Here is an 18954-nt window from a genome sequence, read left to right on the forward strand (position 1 = left end):
TTTAATATAGTCACAGAATGGTAATAATGCCTATGTGGCTGTAATGGGCTGTACTTCTGTGCCCAGTATTTGCTCCATGCTGGAGCACTACAGTGCATATTGGCACTGTTTTAATGATTTGACACAGTTTGCTGCAAGCTGTACTAGTGACACACATCCCACACTATTGGCTTCTGTGTACCAGAAATCACGAACATCTCAGCCTGCAGGGGACAGCCAGTCATCATCCTGGCATGCCATGCGGCAGATGACTTCTTGTAAATGAGTACTACAGTTATCGTTACATGCCACCATGGTGGCCAATACTGACAACTTGAAGTGTTGAGTGGGATTGCAAACTCATTGATGGTTTGTGTCACCAGTGTATACAATATGCACTTGCGATCCTCTGTATTTAGACCAATTGCAACAGGAAACACAGTTCTAGGTAGTTTTGGGCTGTATTGGCCTGCCTTCACACAACTCCACACCCATATTTCAGCAGGACTAAGCTAGCTCCATAAAGTGAGGAATGTGCAAACTTTTATGAAGAATAGCAGGCACCACGACTGCTTCCTTCTCCAGCATATTCATATGGTCAGCCTCAATTTGTTTGTGTGATGAGAAAACCGCTCATTTTCACTGTCGTGCCCCACTCAACCATGGAGAGCTTCTGTAAATTGCTTCATCATTGTGGCACTCGAGCCATTTTATTATGTAGTGCTTTAAAATCAGTTTTAAACATTCATGCTGTTCATAAATAATAATTTATAAATGACTAATTTCATTTCATTTTACTGTCTTTAAAGTGTAAGAGTGGTGTGTTGTATTTATTGCATTAGGTGTAAATATAATTCTCATGATACCTTATTTATGTTACAGACACAAATGCACCACATAATAGAAGATAGAAGGGAAAGAGGTAAGATGACAGTATGCATTTTTAAAAAAATGAGAATTACTCGACTTACGTGTGTTTTCTGATAGATATGATATGAAAACTCTAATATAGAACAGTTGAAATTTTGCACAACGAACAGAATACTGACACTGCATGCTAATCTCTACAGATCAATTGGAAGGAACATCTGACTCATTATACTTGCCAATGTTCTACTTATGTAGGTTAAAATTTAGAGGATTTGTGTGCCAGAGTATTTTGTACAAAGTTGTTCTACACACTAAGTATAAAGAATATTTTGTAATACCACAGTTAGAATAGAAAAAATCTGCATGTGGGAATACTGAATGTACAGAAAAAAATGGTCTGGAGCACTGGTAACATGATGATATTTTGTGCAGGATCGAAACATGAGCACTAATTCCTGCCCCCAATAGAAGCAATTTGTGCGCTGCTGGAGTAATGGTGGGGAGGGAGGGGGGGGGGGAGCAGTAGTAAATAAGATTCCATCAACTACCTTTAGTTGTGTTTGACATTTCATTCTCATTTCAGTTTTATTTGTGTGTAGTATAGAGGAGATGTTTTCGATCACTTATAGCCAACAACATTTATTGAGCAGTAGTCCTTCCATAATAACAAATTAAAATAGTATGTTAATCCATAAACCAAACAATACTGGCAGAATATTCATGTGAGTCACAATAGAAGTTAATATGAGATGATTGCTGATTAAGCTGAATAAAGTTCAAGCACTACTTTATTGGCAAGCAGGTGTTTAATAGAGTTCTCTTAAGCTGGTGAAAATCACACATTCATAATTCGTAACACTGTGCACCCAGTAAACTGTTGCTGTGGTCAGAGAACACAGACAGAGGTGATTAGGATGGCACCAGCTGAACAGGCTGCTACCGGGCAGCCTCATATTTGCCCACTGTGGAAATTCACCAGGGTGTATACAACCCGTGAGATCCGGGAAAAACCCTGGAATTTTTTTATGCGGGAGAAAACTGAAAAAAAAAAGCCAGGAATTTTTTAGAATTCCGGGAAGTTTCATTGTTTTTGTTTCCAGTTAAATTTTTGTAATTTTGACTGGCAAGAACCGATACTCTAACAAAGGATATTACTGTATACCGCTATTTCAGAATAATACTGCAACAATAAAACATGAACGAGAGAAAAACGAAAATAAAACTTAAATTGCAAAGGAAATGCGCCATATACAGCAACAAAATAAAGTGCTCATACGAGCGTCTGCCAACAGCAAAATGTGTCAAAGGCTTTAGGAAGCCTATGCAATGTTCCGTAACAACAAATTGCCTCCGATGAGCATGACGTCACAACTGTTTACATTAGATTCGTTTTAGCAGTTACAAGCGCTGAGCATGACGTCACAACTGTTTACATTAGATTCGTTTTAGCAGTTACGAGCGGGATCATGCGCATGCACAGTTGAGTAGTACCTTCTCCCGCTTCTGGCTACAGAAATGTGGCTGTTGGCTGAGTAAGCAGTCGCAGCAAGCAGCTAGATGCTACCGGGAAAAATTTTACTGGAGCGCCCAAGCTGCCAGATTCTTGCATGTGCAGCAGGCCCAGTTCTAGGAGGGGGTGGGTGGTAAATTCATACTATTGAGGGAATATCCCTGTTTCACAAAGCGACTAGCATCCAGCGCATGTTAGTCTATTGATTATTCGTATGATTTTGAAACGCATCCCTGTCGGTTTTTGAACACTTTCTAAGTTGATTTCTGAATGAATCATAAGTTGATTTGTGAATGCGTGCATAGTGTACATGATGTCTCTGTCAGGGGATTCCTCATCGCATGTAGAAACAAACTTCCCTACAGACAAAAGTGACTATACGAGCTGAGCGGAGTAAGGCCGAACGGATGAATGCCAACCGCTGTCTGTTTGTGAGGTTGATTGGGTTTGTGAATGATGATTCAGACTACAGGAGTGGAAATAAATTAATAACAGGTAAGAAAGATTACGTATTACCTTCTTGGTGTATCTAAGAAAATGAAATTTTGACAGAAAATTTTTGGCCAGATCGCTATACTAGTAAGGGCCAGTTGTACAGTCCCCGGCTAGCAGCCGCTTTAAATTCTATTCTGGAAGAAGCGTGGAAAACGCGTTGTACGAACATGTAGCAACGCCTAACCGGAGAATAATTGCTGGATAACTAAACCGGTGATTTTGGCAGAGTTAGTGGAGTTAACCTGCGAATAAGCTTTGACATTGGCAGGAATAGTTACAGAATTAGTGATAACAAGACTGTTTGTTAGAACGAGGAAGGAGAAGAAACGGCGACATCACATAAATTATGGAACAATATGACGATTCCAAGTTTATATAAAAATTTCGTATTGCTACTTTTCGATCTCGTACTTAAGAAACTGGAGCGTATGAATGAAGTGTGAAACTATTTCCTAATGTAAGGCTTTTTGGTTGTAGTAGGCCTAATAGGCATTTGATATTGGTACTTTGTGAATTATATTCTGTTGTTACAAAAAAGACCGTTTGTGCCAAAACAGTCTCGTTTGTTTGGTGTGTATTACATTTGTTGCAGTATTAGAAAGGCCTATTTTGTTTTATCTAGCAGAGAGTGACAAAACTGTCGTAATCAGATTGGGAAAACACACCAGCCTTGGGTCTTATTTGCATTAACAGCTTTTTCAGTATTAGACAACGACATTTCGACTTTTCATGTAGCAAAACATTTTACGAACTTTGATGAGGTAATAAATTCTTTCGCAGAAAGGAAAGCACGCCATGTAAAGCTGTAGCAAGATTAGAGAGAAAAGAATTCCAGAAGCTAAGGATTGAAGAAATGTGTGTTGTCTTGCTTGTCTCATGTCTTTACTGGGTTTATGTATCCTGCATTTAATTTTATGTCGCATTTCAATTCCACAGAGGGAAGTACAGGGACGTGCGATAGGAGATTGCTGTGTGAGCAGGCGAGGCTCTGCACTTTGGCACATTTAAGACCAAATAACATGTCTTACATTTCCTTGAACACACGTTTTATGCATCAGACTCTTCAGAAAGATGTGTGGTACAAAATGAACATATTTTTGAAAATCGATTTTTATACTCAAATGCTCGAGGGAGTGGCGGAGTATTGCACCAGTTCAGAAATATTGTAGATCTGGAGCTGATGCGCAGAGCAGTCTGAGTAACAGTAGGGTAGTGGGTAGTCTCCACGTGACCCGTGTTTACATTTAGTGATTTTGCGGTTTCCTCTTCATTTACTGCTCATGTCAAATGAAAACAAAATAGATTTCTGATTTCCACCTTTCTGACAGTCAGCATTAATTGCCTTGCAGAACAATGAAGTTATTTTTGTCGGTTTGCTAAAGAAATTTTCTTTTTAATTCCACACTCTGTTCACTGCTTTTCAAGTGCACGTTTTCAACTTCTAGCACGTATGGCATTATGCCATAATAAAGAATCAAACATGAGATAAAACCGTACTGGTACTCCAAGAAAATTTATATCCCGAAAACCACATTGAAAAGCTTAATATCAGGCCGTGGCCCACTTAACTGGGATTATGGACATACAAATGTGCACTTTAAATATGCTCATTTTAGTATGGGTCTAGAAACTCCGATGCTCTTGGAGTATCCTCTGATGTCTTGTTTCTTCTATGACATAATGTACGATCTTTTAATGTTTTACACATTCGAACATACGGGCTCCCTGCGACATCGTAGCTGCGCAAGCGTGGTGACGCCTGTCATCTGGCGCTCTCTGGCAACTGCGGAAACGAACCTATTTCTAACAGGTCATGGGAAAATATTCCGAATGGCAGTTTGAAAAGCGTTACCATCAAAGTACCATTCTGGCAGTTACAATGGAGCTATGTACAATAATGTGCGATAAATTTCTTAAATCACAGAGTGTTTGACTCTCATTTAAAAATCAACTCTTTGATGAGGAGCCATTTAGATGAATTTCGAGCTCAGAAGATCAGGCATTTAAGTCGTTAGTAAAAATTTTACGATCACATTTGTGTGGTATATCTTAAATTGTAATACGCCCATATAAGGCCAACATTGTATGTGAAAGCTTAGCTTCTCTTGCAGCGTATTAATCTTACAGACCAATATTATATGTGAAAGCTTTGCGTTTTGTGTAGCAACACTATGTATATTAATTCAAACCATTAACTTAACAGTGTTGTTGCTATTGGGTGACTACATCACGTGTCCCAAGCTCTAAATACCCGCTGTCATCAGCTGTCGAGATCACGTGACATGAGCTATGACTGGCTTACAAAAGCGCATCGCAATCTTCATTTCAATGCTTCGGAAAGTAACATTTCGTAATACGAAAATATGCAGCGTACATGTTGCTGCACATCAAAGATCCGTCCAAAACGCGTTTTTTCCCCGGTGTTTAGTTTTATAAAGCGCTGGAAAATTCTACTCCCGTGTATAAAACCATAATCATTCAAAGGACTTATACAGTTCCAAGAGAAAATATACTGTCAGTTAACTGGGAAAAAGTAGGTTTGCACCCGGGAGAAAGTGTATTTTTAACTGGGAAAACCGGGAGAAATCTGGGAATTTTTTTTTCCTTGTCCACGTATACACCCTGTTCACATGACCAGCTGGCAAAATCAGCGATACACTTACTGTAGGTGCCCTTGCCAGAGGTTACACATCATATGTCCGTATCTTCCGTTTGCATGTGTGGCAGCAATACTAATTTTTCTCATTTAGTTGTTAATATTAAGAATTTTTCTGTTTTACCGGGCAACCTCCTGCCAACATTTCAAAAGGCTCTGTTATATTCTGTATCAGTGTCCAACTTGTTGTACATATTGATTACGCCTCTGCAGCCACACACGAACTAAAAGCATCACATTGTCAGATGAGCGTAACAGCAGGTAACAAAATTCTAGTACGATATTTCAAGAAACTGTCCCATCTCAGCACATATTTATCGGCTGTGTCTTTCAAAATTAGTATCGGATTTTAAGGCTTTGTAGCTTTTATTACATTGAACTTAAAATTATAAATACTACTAAAAATGAAATAGAAATTCAAATTGTGTTTCCTATAATTCTTCAGTGTGAGCAGCATCATCACTTGGCACAGACTGAATTGATAGAAGAGTGCTTCCCAAATGTTGATCAGTGTGTCTGGAGTAACTGTTGCAACTGCTTCAATCCTGTTTCTTAACGGAGTGAGCTGACGCCATGTTTAGCACACTGGACTTGCATTTGGAAGGACGACACTTCAAGCCCGTGCCCAGCCATCCAGATTTAGGTTTTCCATTATTTCCCTAAAATCGTTGCAGGCAAATGCTGGGATGGTTCCTTTGGAAGTACATGGCCGATTTCCTTCCCCGTGTGTGCTCCATTGCTAATGACTTCGATGTCCGCCTCCATAGCGTAGGGGTAGCGTTTCCACCTACCATGCAGGGGCCCGGGTTCGATTCCTGGCAGGGGACTGGGTGTTTTGTGTCCCTCATCATTTTCATCATGATTGACCCACAAGTCGCCAAAGTTGCGTCAACTAAAAACGACTTGCAATATGGTGGCTGAACTCCCCCGCATGGGGCCTCTCAGCTAACAGTGCCATACGATCATTTCATTTCAGTGACTTTGATGTTGCTGGGATGTTAAACCCAATCCTCCTCCTCCTGTTTCTTAAGTCTGGTAGATCGGTGGTGGAGACATGAACACATGATTCTTTGTGGACCCCCAAGGGTAGAAATTGCATATGTGAGATCAGGTGAATGTGAAACAAGCTCCATCATCTAGACCCTTGCAGTCAGTCCACTAGTTGTGTACAACATCTTTTAACGAATTGCATACTGATTTATGCCATTGAGGCACACATCATCTTACAACCAAATAAAGTTCTGTTATTCAGCTGCTTCTATATGAGGAAAGAACCATATTTCTAGTGAATCAAGAAACACCAATTACAGTTGCTTCCCCGAGAAAGAAATGCCCATAACATTTCCACCAGAAAGTACCACAAAAAATATCAATTTAGGGGAGTCTCATTGCAATTGTACCATCTTATGGGGTGCTAGTGCCAAACCCTGTGTGGCAGGCCATTATTTGCAGCCATGTTCGTGCTGTTCATGCCATGAAGTGAAACCTTGATTTCCCTATCTATTAACATGTTTTTGTATAAGGTGTAAATCTGTTAGCGTTGGATGACTGTAGTTAGCTTAAGCAGTTGCCTCTCGATCCATGTTGTATTGTAAGCTTATGTGAGATCCTTGAGAACCAGGCCAGTTTTCATTGTGTTTTGGAAGCCTTTCTAAGTGTAGATTGTGGGGAACAGTACTCGAGCCCAACACTTTGTACGTGTTCGAAAATCAACTTTGTATTTAGGAAGGTTGGCTGTGATGTAAGGAGTTAATCTAGTAAGTCTCTGGAATAATTTGTAGCTGGTACATAGTAGGGATATTTGTCTGAAATTCTTTGGGTTATCTCTGTTAAGTCCGACTGCTTTTCCTGTCTGCATTACTTTCAGGTCCTAAGTAATCTCTTATGTTTACACTTCTTTCACGTGCCCTGCACAGTTATCAGTCAACCCCCCCCCCCCCCCCCCCCCCCCCGCCTGCTCTCTTTCTTCATATGATAACAATGAGTATTTTTATGCCAAAACTTCAAACTACCAAGAGTAAGTAAATTTATTACAATTTCATAAATCAACCTCCTACATTGACAGAACCTCTGTTGATAGCCCCCTGTAGCTCTGTCTTCCAGACAATCATCCCGAATGCCTCTCAATTGCTGAAATAGTAGTTACCATAGAATTCAAGGCAAATGACAAATCAAAAGACAGTTTAGTATGAAATCGCTCTTTCAATTTTGGGCAGGGTGGATTGATGAGTTTTCTGCACTGAAAATGAGCATTTTGTGCGCTATTACCATTTTCAGCATCCTACTTTCGCAAACCAGATTTCCTGGATTGGCTGCTTTGAAAGTAAAGAACTCAGCAAAACATCGTTAGGGAACTCTTGAGTTTTTATTTCTAATATTAAACCCTCCTTGGAAGACATTTCTCTATAAGCCAGGCCAAAGGAGTCACTAATAATAACTGAACTTGTTTTTAATTTAGTATTGAAAAGTTAATTACTAAACACGTTGTATGGTACAAATGCAGCTCTGTTTATAAATGCATACATGTATCAGTGTAAATGGGAATTTTAATTTTTTTGTCATATTTTACTTTTGTTTTCTTTCGGTAACCTAAACAGTTTTTGATTTTGTATGTGTGTGTGGGGGGGGGGGGGGGGGGGGTGAGAGAAAAAGAGAGAGAGAGAGAGAGAGATTGAGGTCAGGAAATAAAGATAGCCATTCCTTGTGCTGAATTGTTTGCTGTTGAAAGTTGACACCCTCAAGACTTTTTGATGTAAAATCATATAATGTACAGGCACAATGAGGTTCATAAATATTCGTGCACCATTTCAATTGAAGTGTCTGATGGAAAGATAGGGACTGTGTGTCCATCTAATGATACCATCCCACACACAGATCTGGCTTCAGCTGAAGGTATCACATTCACAAATGTTGATGAATGGTTCCATCTTGACAAATCAAAACATCATTTTTTCTTCAGGGCTCCAAAAATATGGAAATCATGGGGAGAGATCAAGATTGTATGGAGGATGTGTATGGGCTTTCCAGCGAAAATTCCACAGTGTATTCGAACCTAAAGGCACACCATCTTCAGGGACGTCATGATGACCTTTTTCTTTGACTGCAAAGACCTGCAGCTCGTTTATTTTCTGGAATATGGTGTCACAATTAACCCGCAATGGAATAATGTGGACACTTTGCAAAAATTGAAGCACTCCATCAAGTCCAAATTTCGAGGAGTGTTGACAGATGGCAGCATTCTGTTGCAGGATAATATCCACCCTGCATGTTGCCAAGGATGTTTAGAGTATGCTGCAGAAGTCCTGCTGGGAAGCCTTTACACATCCTCCTGATCTGTCCCAATGTGATTTCTATATTTTTGGAGCCCTGAAGAAAGGCTTTCATGGCCATCAATTTGCTTCGGATGAAGAGATCCATGCCCTGGTGCAGTCATGGGTCGGCAGGCAACTGCTAACATTTTTCCATGAAAGCATTGTCCATCTTGTCTCACCATTGGATAAATTACAGTGATTACTTTTAAAATAATAAACAGTTTACTTTTTTCTGTCTGTCTTGTTTTAATTTGACTGATCTTTATACATAATCTTGCACTCCCTTTCTTTTACTCCAGCTACCTTCAGATTTTAAAGAGCATTTCAGTCAACATTGTCAAAAGCTCTCTCTAAGTTTACAAATGCTATAAATGTAGATTTGGCTTTTACTAACCTATCTTCTAAGATAATACATAAGGTGTGCATAATTCTTACAATTAAAATATCTTGTAAGAAGTTTGTACTGTGAAGCTAAGGCCAAGTAGAATCACATTTCATTGGACTTTTCCGTAGATCAACCGATTTTGCTTGCCAAAACTTCTAAGTTCGTATTTGTAACTGTCTCTAAGATGTTTCTAGTTTGATGTCACTGTTCTAAGTGAAAGAATAATAAAAGTATGTTACGACTCTTTAACTTCCTACTGCTACAGAAATATGCAAATAAATGAGCTGAGTAAATATCTATTATACTAACTAAACTGAAAATACCTTACACTTCACTATCTCCGAGTAGCAAATATAAAAAGTTTTGTTCTGAATTATCTGAGTACTAGGCTATCTTATTGTGCACTGGCATAATCATTTTGAATAGGAGTGTTGATTGAATCATTGCTGGTGAAAAAAGTTTTAGTGGCCATACGGAAATCACCTGCTCTCGTTCTTTTACCAATGCTGACTGTTTCTTGATTTAAATACACTATCGGTAAAATGGCAGCATTGTGCAGTTTCCCAAACTGTGTGTGATGTAGAGATCGAAAGCACATACATGTCCAGTGTCTTAAAAATTCTTGCAGCATTTTCTACATTTACAGGCAATATTATTATATTACATTACAAACAGTTTCTAATGACAACAGTTTTTTTATCAGATTTGTTGACATTGTGAGTGTTGGAGTCAATTTATCTATCGTAATTTTTTTTAACTGTCAACATCCATACAGAACATATAACCAAAATGACTTTACATCATTGATAACCAATCAAGTAGAACAAAAGTCATAGAACTAAGGCATTAGGCCTTTAAAGCCTAGAAACTGACACAATATAAATTAATCAGTATTTGTATTATATTGTAGCAGAGATCATCATGAGTATGTTATTACAATGTGGTATATGATAATAACATTGCAGTTGATGACCATTACAATGATCAACAAAAACAACATTTGAAATGCACATTGTCTTCAATGTGTGTGGCCAGCACTGCAGTGAAAAAGAGGACTGGCGGCCAATGTGATCGATAAGCCACTAGAGGTGATCATCACTTGGTGGCATTAGCAGTCAGCTATTTTACTTTCGTAAAATCTTAATATTCTAATAAAATGTGAAAGGACTAAAGATGTTAATGTATTTATAACAAAATTCTATTCATCAGTACAGTTTATCTTAAAACTGACCAAACAAGGCTTTAACAGATAACATAACACGATACTGGCCACACATTTACACGACGTGCAGTTCAATAGTTGTGCTTCTTGATCATTATAATGGTTGTCAACTGCAATTTTACTCTCGTATACCTTGTTGTAATAACGTACTCATGATGATCCTTGCTCCGAGGTAATGCAAACTTGGAGTAAAGTGTGTCAGTTATTGAGCTTTAATGTATAACGCCTTAGTTATACACGGTGTATAAGCTCTGAGACAACTGGGAAATCCGGGAAAACTCGGAATTTTTTCATCCAGGTCAAAACCGGGAAAAACTTGGGAATTATTTAGAATTCCGTTAATTTTTCATTGTTTCAGTCTTCAGTTACATTTTTGTAATTTTACTAATAAGAACTGATAAACAGCAAACTGTGTCAAAGGCTTTAGGATGAAGACTATGGAATACTTTGTAACAATAAACTGCTGCCGACTAGCATGGCGTCACAACAGTTTACATTAAGTTCGTTTGAGCAGATGCCCATGGGCTCACGCATTTGCGCAGTTGAGTTGCATACGGGCAGTACCTTCTTCCGCTTCCAGCTATTTGAAGTGTGGCTGTTAGCTGTATCAGCAATCGGAACAAGCAGCCAGATGCTATCCGGAAAAATTTTTCTGGCGCACCCAAGCTGCCAGATTCCCGCATGCGCATAGCTGTCAGAGTTGTAGTGGGGAGGGGGTTAGTCCCCATGTAAGCCGTGTTCATGTTTAGTGAATTTGCTGTTTCCTCTTCATTTACACTTCTCATGTCAAATGAAAACAAAATGGGATTCTGTGGTTGGGAGCTATCAAGTGAATTGCAATACATTCACATAATTACGGAAGGCTAACATATAGTATTAGTTTTTTTTAAAATTCCGCGTTTTTGGCAGTTTTTCGCCTTGCAGAACAATGAAGTTATTTTTGTCAGTGTGCTAAATAAATGTGGCTGCTATTAATATTTTCCCTTGGGGCAGTCAAGCTAATTGAAATGAAGTGTTTCTTTCCACACTATTGGCTAGTTTCAACTGTTCACTGACTTTCTAGTGCACATTTTCATTTTCTGGCATGTATGACATTATTTATTTATTGTTCCAGGAATCAGTTTCGTACATTGTTCGTACATGTGATAGGACAGTGGTAAACCTAGTTAGTTTTCAATACAGTAGTCATTGTGGTGAAGACCACAACAACAGTCATTTTTATTACATTGTTGACATAATTAAAAATGCATAATAATGTAGGTTGGTGTACTACATTGCTTCTACATGTGATAATAGCAGTTATTAAGTGAGATAACATGATAAGCACAATGTAAACTATATTATGAATTGAATTGACAATTAGTGAAATTTGGTAAATGAGGTTTACTTATTATGATGTTCCATACACTCAGACAAAGAATAGAAGCAGTGGTCAAGCAAGACCTGTTTTAACTTTATTTTAAATGCATTTAATGTTGGTATACATTTTAGGTAAGAAGGCATATGGTAATATAACATAGCTCCAGAATGATACACTCCTCTTTTGCATAAGTTTGTATTTACTGTGTTCCTGTGTGGGTTCATCTTCTGTCTAGTGTGTGTATATCATAGTTGTGTTTGAAGAGACTTTCCTTTTTTAAGATACTCCCTTTTGTGAAAATTAGTATTTCATATATATACAAGCAAGGCATTGGCAATATTTTCAGAGTTTTAAAAAGGGGTCTACAGGAATCCTCACATTTAGCTTTTTTTGTCACACTGATAATCTTTTTCTGTATTTTAAATGTTTTTGTAGTATTCGTGGAATTCCCCCCAAAAATTATTCTGTTCATAATAGCGACTGTATACTGCAATTGTCAGCACTGATGAGCAGCTTGTATTTTGACTTAGGATCCTAACAGCGTATGCTAGTGAATTCATTGTCTTTATTTGTTTAGGTGTACCTCCCACTTCAGATTTTCCTGAACATGTACACCTAGAAATTTTGTATGACTGACCTTCAACACATTTTTTCCTTCAATAGTGAAAACAGGGTTTGCAGGATGGAGTTTTCGTGTGGTATGAAAGTTAACTGCCACAGTTTTTTCAGAATTTATGATGAGCCTATTGGTCTTGAACCAGAGTGTTGAGGTACGCATAACTGATACTGTAGCCTCTTGCAGATTTTCCTCATTCTGTGATTTAATTAGAATATTAGTGTCATCTACAAACAGTACAGTGTCATTTAAATATAGCAGAAATAGGACAGGTCATAGAACTGACCCTTGTGGGACTCCATACTTAATTTTCTGCTCATCACTCAGGGTGTATACGACCCGGGACTACCGGGAGATCCGGGAAAAACCTGGAAATTTTTTCATCTGGGAGAAAACCGGGAAAACCTGGGAATTGTTTAGAATTCCGGGAATTTTTCATTGTTTTAGCTTTCAGTTCAATTTTTGTGATTTTGACTGGTAAGAACCAATACTCTAACAAAGGATATTACTGTATCACTCTACTGCAGAAACAAAGCATGGACGAGGGAAAAAAGAAAACGAAAATAAAATATAACATAAGTTGCAAAGGAAATGCACCGTATACAGCAACAAAACAGTGCTCATACAAGCGTCTGCCAACAGCAAAATGTGTCAAAGGCTTTAGGAAGACCATGCAATGCTTTATGATAACAAATTGCCTCCGATGAGCGTGACGTGACAACTGTTTAAATTAGATTCGTTTGAGCTGTTGCGGGCGGGCTCTTGAGCATGCGCAGTTGAGTTCGTATGAGTAGTACCTTTTCCCGCTTCTTGCTACAGAAGTGTGGCTGGGCGCCACTGCTTAATATTGCCTCCCTTCGGAAATATAGTAAATCTGGGGCTGATACACAGAGCAGTCTTAGTTGAGGTGGGGAGCGTCCACTTGACCTGTGTTTACGTTCAGTGATTTTGTCATTTCCTCTTCGTTTATTGCTCTCACGTTAAATGATACCAAACGAATTTTTGTGGCCAGGAGCTATCAAATGAATTAAAATACGTTCGCATGATTACGGAAGGCTAAGATAAGTTACTAGATTTTATTTCCACCTTTCTGACTGACTGAACAATGAATTTATTTTTGCCGGTTTGGTAAAGAGATTTGGCTTAAAGTTAGTCTTTCTGCTGAGTCAGTCAATTTATTTGAAACGAAGTGTTTAATTTCATACTACTGGCTAGTTCCAACTGTTCGCTGCATTTCAAGTGCACGTATGGCATTATGCCATAATGAAGAACCAAACATGAGATAATACAGTACTGGTACTCCAAGAAAATTTACATACGAATGTGCATTTTAAGCCAGATTATGCGTTTTAGTATGGTTCACGAAATTCCGACGCTTGATCTTGAAGTATCATCTGATGTATTGTTTCTTTGATGCCGTACGTAAGGTCTTTTAATCTTTTACATGTACGAACATACGGGCTTCCTGCGTCAACGTAGCAGCGCAAGCGCGGTGACCCCTGTTATTTGGCATTCTCTTGCAACTGCTGAAACGAACCTATTTCTAACAGGTCGCGGGAAAATACCGCGAATGGTGGTTTGAAAAGTGTTACATTCAAAGCAGATTTCCTTTTACGCAAGATGAGCATGTGTGAGAATGTACGATGAATTTCTTAAATCACAAATCAACTCTTTGAGGACGACCATTTAGAAGAATTTAGAGTCCAAAAGATCAGACATTTACGTCGTTTTACTGGCACATTTGTGTGATGTATCTTAAAGTGTAACACGCGCAAAAAAGATCAACATTATATGTGGAAGGTTAGCTTCTCATCCAGCTTATTAATCTTCGAGACCAATATTATACGTGAATGCTGTGTTGTGTTGTATATTAATTTAAACCATTAACTTTTCTTATTTGTGTGTTCACGCTACTTAAGAGTGATCTTGCTGTTGGTTCACATCATCATGTGTGCTATGTTGCCATCAGCTGGCGAGATCACGTGACAGGAGCTACAACTGTCTTACAAAAGCGCATCGCAATATCGATTTCAGTGTTTCGGAAAGTAACATACGGTGTTTGGAGGAATTCACATTTATACCTTCGTAATACGAAAATATGCAGCGTACATGTTGCATATAAAACCATAGGACTGATGAGTTTTACAGTGCCAAGGAAGAGTATACTGTCACTTAACACGGAAAAAGTGTATTTTCATCCGGGAGAAAGTGAACTTTTAATCTGGAAATCCGGGAATTTTTTTTCCTTGTCCACGTATACACCCTGTCACTGTAAAATCTAGAAATTTTTCTGTTTCACTATCTTTGTGTTTTATTTCTGTAATCTGCTGACGATTACTGAGGTACGACTGGATCCACTTTTCAGACTGGCCTCTAATTCCATAATTACTTAATTTACACAAGAGAATGCCATGATCAGTTACATCAAAGGCTTTACTTAGATCCAGAAATATCCCAGATACATGTTGTTTATCGTCCTCTGCTTTTAATACTTCATTTTAGAAGGCAAAAATTGCTGACTGAGTTTACTTTCCAGCCCTGAACCCATGTTGGAAGTTACTTATCAGACTCTATTTAAGAAAACTGTTTATCTTCTAAGGAACATTTTTTCCATAATTTTGCTGAAGCCTGACAAAACTGAAACTGGTCTATAATTAGCAATATCACTTTTTGTACCCTTCTTATGCAAAGGTGTTACTTTTGCAGTTTTTAGATTATTTGGAAATACACCCCTCTCAAAAGATGAATTCACTGTGTCTGTTAGTGGTTCCACAATAAATGTTGCACTAGCTTTGATAATAGCATCTGGTATCTCATCAACACCCACTGAATATTTATTATGTAATTCTTTTAGGATTCTCGGCAGTTCCTCGGGTGTTCCTGGATACAGGAATAATATGTTTGAATGAATTTTTTTATCTGAGTGTCTGGTTGGCTGTTTGTCATGGTGTGTATTTATTAACTGCTGTGCTATATTTGAGAAATAATTGTTGAAAGCACTAGCAACATGTTTGGGGTCAGTTTATTTGTATTCATAGTCAACTCTCTATTACTGTGATTTACTCATTTCTTGCCTTATAATTTGCCGGGCTTTAGTTTTGTTCTTGGAATCACACACTATTTTGTCATTTTCTAGTTTTTTTACTTTGAAATATACAATAAAGTTGGGACTGGTATTATGCTTGGAGTACTCATACAATCTCCTTTCAGCCATAATGAAGAAACAAACATGAAATAATACACTACTGCTATGCCACGAAAATCTGCATCCCGAAAACCACAGTGAAAAGTTTAATATCGGGTTGGGACCCCACTTCTTTGTGAATCTGAACATATGAATGTGCGCTTTGTGCCAAATAATGCATTTTAGTATGGTTTACGAAATGCTAATGCTCTTAGACTATCCTATTTCTTTTATGACATCATGTAAGATCTCTTAATACTATATATGTACGACTATATAAGCTTCCTATGTCATTGTAGCTGCCCACATGCAGTAATACCTGTTTCCTGGCACTCTCAGGCAACTGCTGAAATGAAGCTATTTATAACAGGTTGCGGGGAAAATATTGCGAATGTTGCTTTGGAAAGTGTTAGTTCAAAGTAAATTTCCTTTTATGCAAGATGAATTATATTATTTGTGCAAATGTGCAACGAATTTCTTAAATTACAGAGCATTTGACTCTCATTTAAAACTTAACATATTGAGGACTAGCCACTTAGAATAATTTTAAGCCCTGAAGACCATACATTAATGTCATTATTAAAAATTCTACTAGCACATTTGTGCGATGTTCCTTAAAGTGTAACACATGCAAAAGACCCGAATATTATATGTGAAAGCTTAACATTTCTGGTCGCTACATTAATGTACATTTATTCAAACCATTAAATTTTCCTATTTGTGTGTTCACACTACTTAACAGTGATGTTGCTGTTGGCCGACTACGTCACGTGTCCTATGCTCTGGATATCTGCTATCATTGGCTGGCGGGATCACGTGACATGAGCTATGATTGGCTTACAAAAGCACATTTAAATCTCAATTTCAATGCTTCGGAAGCTAATGTGATGTTTTGAATCTATACTTCCGTAATACAAATACAAAAATATGCAGTGGATCATAATATGAAAATATGGAGGGTAAATGTTGCTGCACATTACAGATCTTTCCAAAAACTTTTTTTTCCCCCACGTTTTTTTGTTCTTGGAAGTTCCACGCTGGTGTATAAAACCGTTACCATTCATAGGATTGATATTTTTCCAGCTTCAAGGGAAAGTATACTGACAGTTATCATTGAAAAGTGTATTTTCTACCTTGGAAGAAGTGTTTTCACGTAGGGAAAAAGTGCGATTTTAACCAGGAAATCTGGGAACTGTGTGTGTGTGTGTGTGTGTGTGTGTGTGTGTGTGCGTGCGTGCGTGCGTGCACACGCGCGCGCACCTTGTTACGTGATCTTCGTTCTGCTTGACTGGTTATGAATTATGTAAAGTTATGTTACCTATATGTTCTGTATGAATGTTACCAGATTTTAATGATGTGTGAATTTTTTATCCTCTGAAGATGGCTCATTTCTAACTAAACTTTTAATAAAAATAAAAATTTGTGATCTTGGCTTTGAGGATTTTTCGACCCTTAATAGAGAGAAATGTAGTTGTAGATGTTGGAGTCTACAGTAAACAATTTGATGGAGATGTGTTCAGTGTGTGTTGTATAAAAAACTTACGAATGGAGGTCTGTTACTACTACCATCAACTAAAATGCAAGGAATTTGGTGTGAATCATCATGTCATTTTGGGAAATAAAGCTTACAATTTGGCAGAGAATGTGACGAGAGATCTTTTCCTTGCAGATATTTGGCTAAAAAGATGATCTGTACAGTAATGTGCATTCCACTGCAAGAAAAGTTGGTGTTGTGCATTTCATATAATGATGAATACACACAGTCTACTGAAAAAGGAAATGGAAACATCCATGGCTATTGCTAATCATGTACTTCATTGCATTTATATTTTGTGTTGTGCAGGAAGGCAATGTTGAAGCTGAACTGTTTTGTAACAGGTTGTCTCACAATAACAAGGAACTCCACATTACATTCAAAGTCAGCCCGGAACTCATTTGTTGAATCTGAACTACATGACTTTGCCACTTCATTCAGTGATCTGGAAATTGCATTGCAGTTGTGGTATTCACCCAGTCCCTGATAGCAGATAGGTGGGTTGAGCCTAATTTCATTTACAAGTTGTTCTACAGCCATAATGACACAGACAGTATGTGAACATTTGTCACAAACAACACAATACCTACCTGCTAGTGCCTGACTTTGCAAGCCATTGCTATCTGGAGTGGATGCTTAACACTTCTTCCCCTTCCACCTGTCATGCATGCAACACCACACACTTGCATAATACACTACAACAATTCATCCTAATTGGTTCAAGGTATCTGAAAGGCCTTCCTGATAAATAACAACTTACAAGTAGAAAATATTTTCCTGTGTAGCTAATATTTAGAATTTATTCCTGCTAAAAATGTTAAGAAACCTCTTTCTTTTATAAAACGCAAGAAGTAACTGTTTTTCATGCCGTTCAAGAACTGCTGATGGAAAGGATACAGTGCTGCTGGGCTGATTAACATCAACACTTCTCATAAAAACAGATGAGAGATTGCATGCATTTTCTGCAGAAGCTGAAGTGTAGCTCTGCCATCTCTCACCTGTTGCTGGAAATATCAAGCATTCTGAATGTCGCTGTTGCAACCTTGCCCACTCTGGCACGCTGATGCAGCCCAGCCACCAGTGTGAATACTAAAATGCAAAACAGTGGATTTGTTATACTGGTCTGGCCCACCATGGTCCGATTCATGTGTGAACACTGCTTAACATGGCTGTTGACTGAGGCTGCAAACAGATGAAAACTTAACAGTCCGAGAAGAAAGGAACGGTGCGGGGGAATAAGCCCCACCGCCCTCTTGAGAGCAATGAGTGTATGCCTTTTTTTTGTGTGTGAAAGCAGAACTCACACTTGAACATACAAACCAATGATCCCTCTGTGTGGTAATGCAAAGAAGGCATCTAGTCAGTGTATTGACTTACTGTGGTGTCCAGTTTTGTTAATCGTCATATTTAGTGTGATTCTTCCCAGTTAACCCACCACCTGAAATTAGAGTAGTTTGCAGTAGGAAAGAGGAGTTCTAAGAGTTTAAATCTATTGCACATGAGGTCACACCAGTGAAGCCAATGAATTTTCTATTGAGAAGGACATAAAACAAGGTGGCTATATCCCCAAAACTGTTTTCAGCAGAAAAGGCAGCGTCGAAATTGAACTGGAAGACAAAGGGAATCCAAGTTCTGGGAAAGAGATTAAATAAACTGAGGTTTACTGGTGATATTGTTCTATTTGCAAATAATATAGAAAAACAAAATATTGGTTAGCAAATTTACGTTAGTCTGACCTGAAGTTGATCTGAAAGTGAACTATGATAAAACCAAGACCATGATGATGATTGGACTCTGCAGGGAAATAGTACATAACTGCAAAGGATCACAGT

At 38.2% G+C, this 18954-nt stretch overlaps 1 protein-coding gene across 10 annotated transcripts in view; it reads left to right on the forward strand.

Moving 5' to 3' along the window:
* The window catches only part of LOC126185003 (ran-binding protein 3), a 298168-nt gene that overhangs the window by 36133 nt on the left and 243081 nt on the right, over positions 1-18954 (forward strand). For 6 of the 10 annotated variants that reach the window (XM_049927760.1, XM_049927730.1, XM_049927742.1 and 3 more), the window contains one exon: positions 862-901. The gene's annotated coding sequence lies outside the window, so the exon portion shown is untranslated. Of the gene's footprint in view, positions 1-861; positions 902-17466; positions 17620-18954 lie in introns of all 10 variants that reach the window. The other 4 variants (XM_049927804.1, XM_049927751.1, XM_049927787.1 and 1 more) reach the window with 1 other exon arrangement.

The sequence above is a fragment of the Schistocerca cancellata genome, chromosome 1 (assembly GCF_023864275.1).
Source record: "Schistocerca cancellata isolate TAMUIC-IGC-003103 chromosome 1, iqSchCanc2.1, whole genome shotgun sequence".
NCBI lineage: Eukaryota > Metazoa > Arthropoda > Insecta > Orthoptera > Acrididae > Schistocerca > Schistocerca cancellata.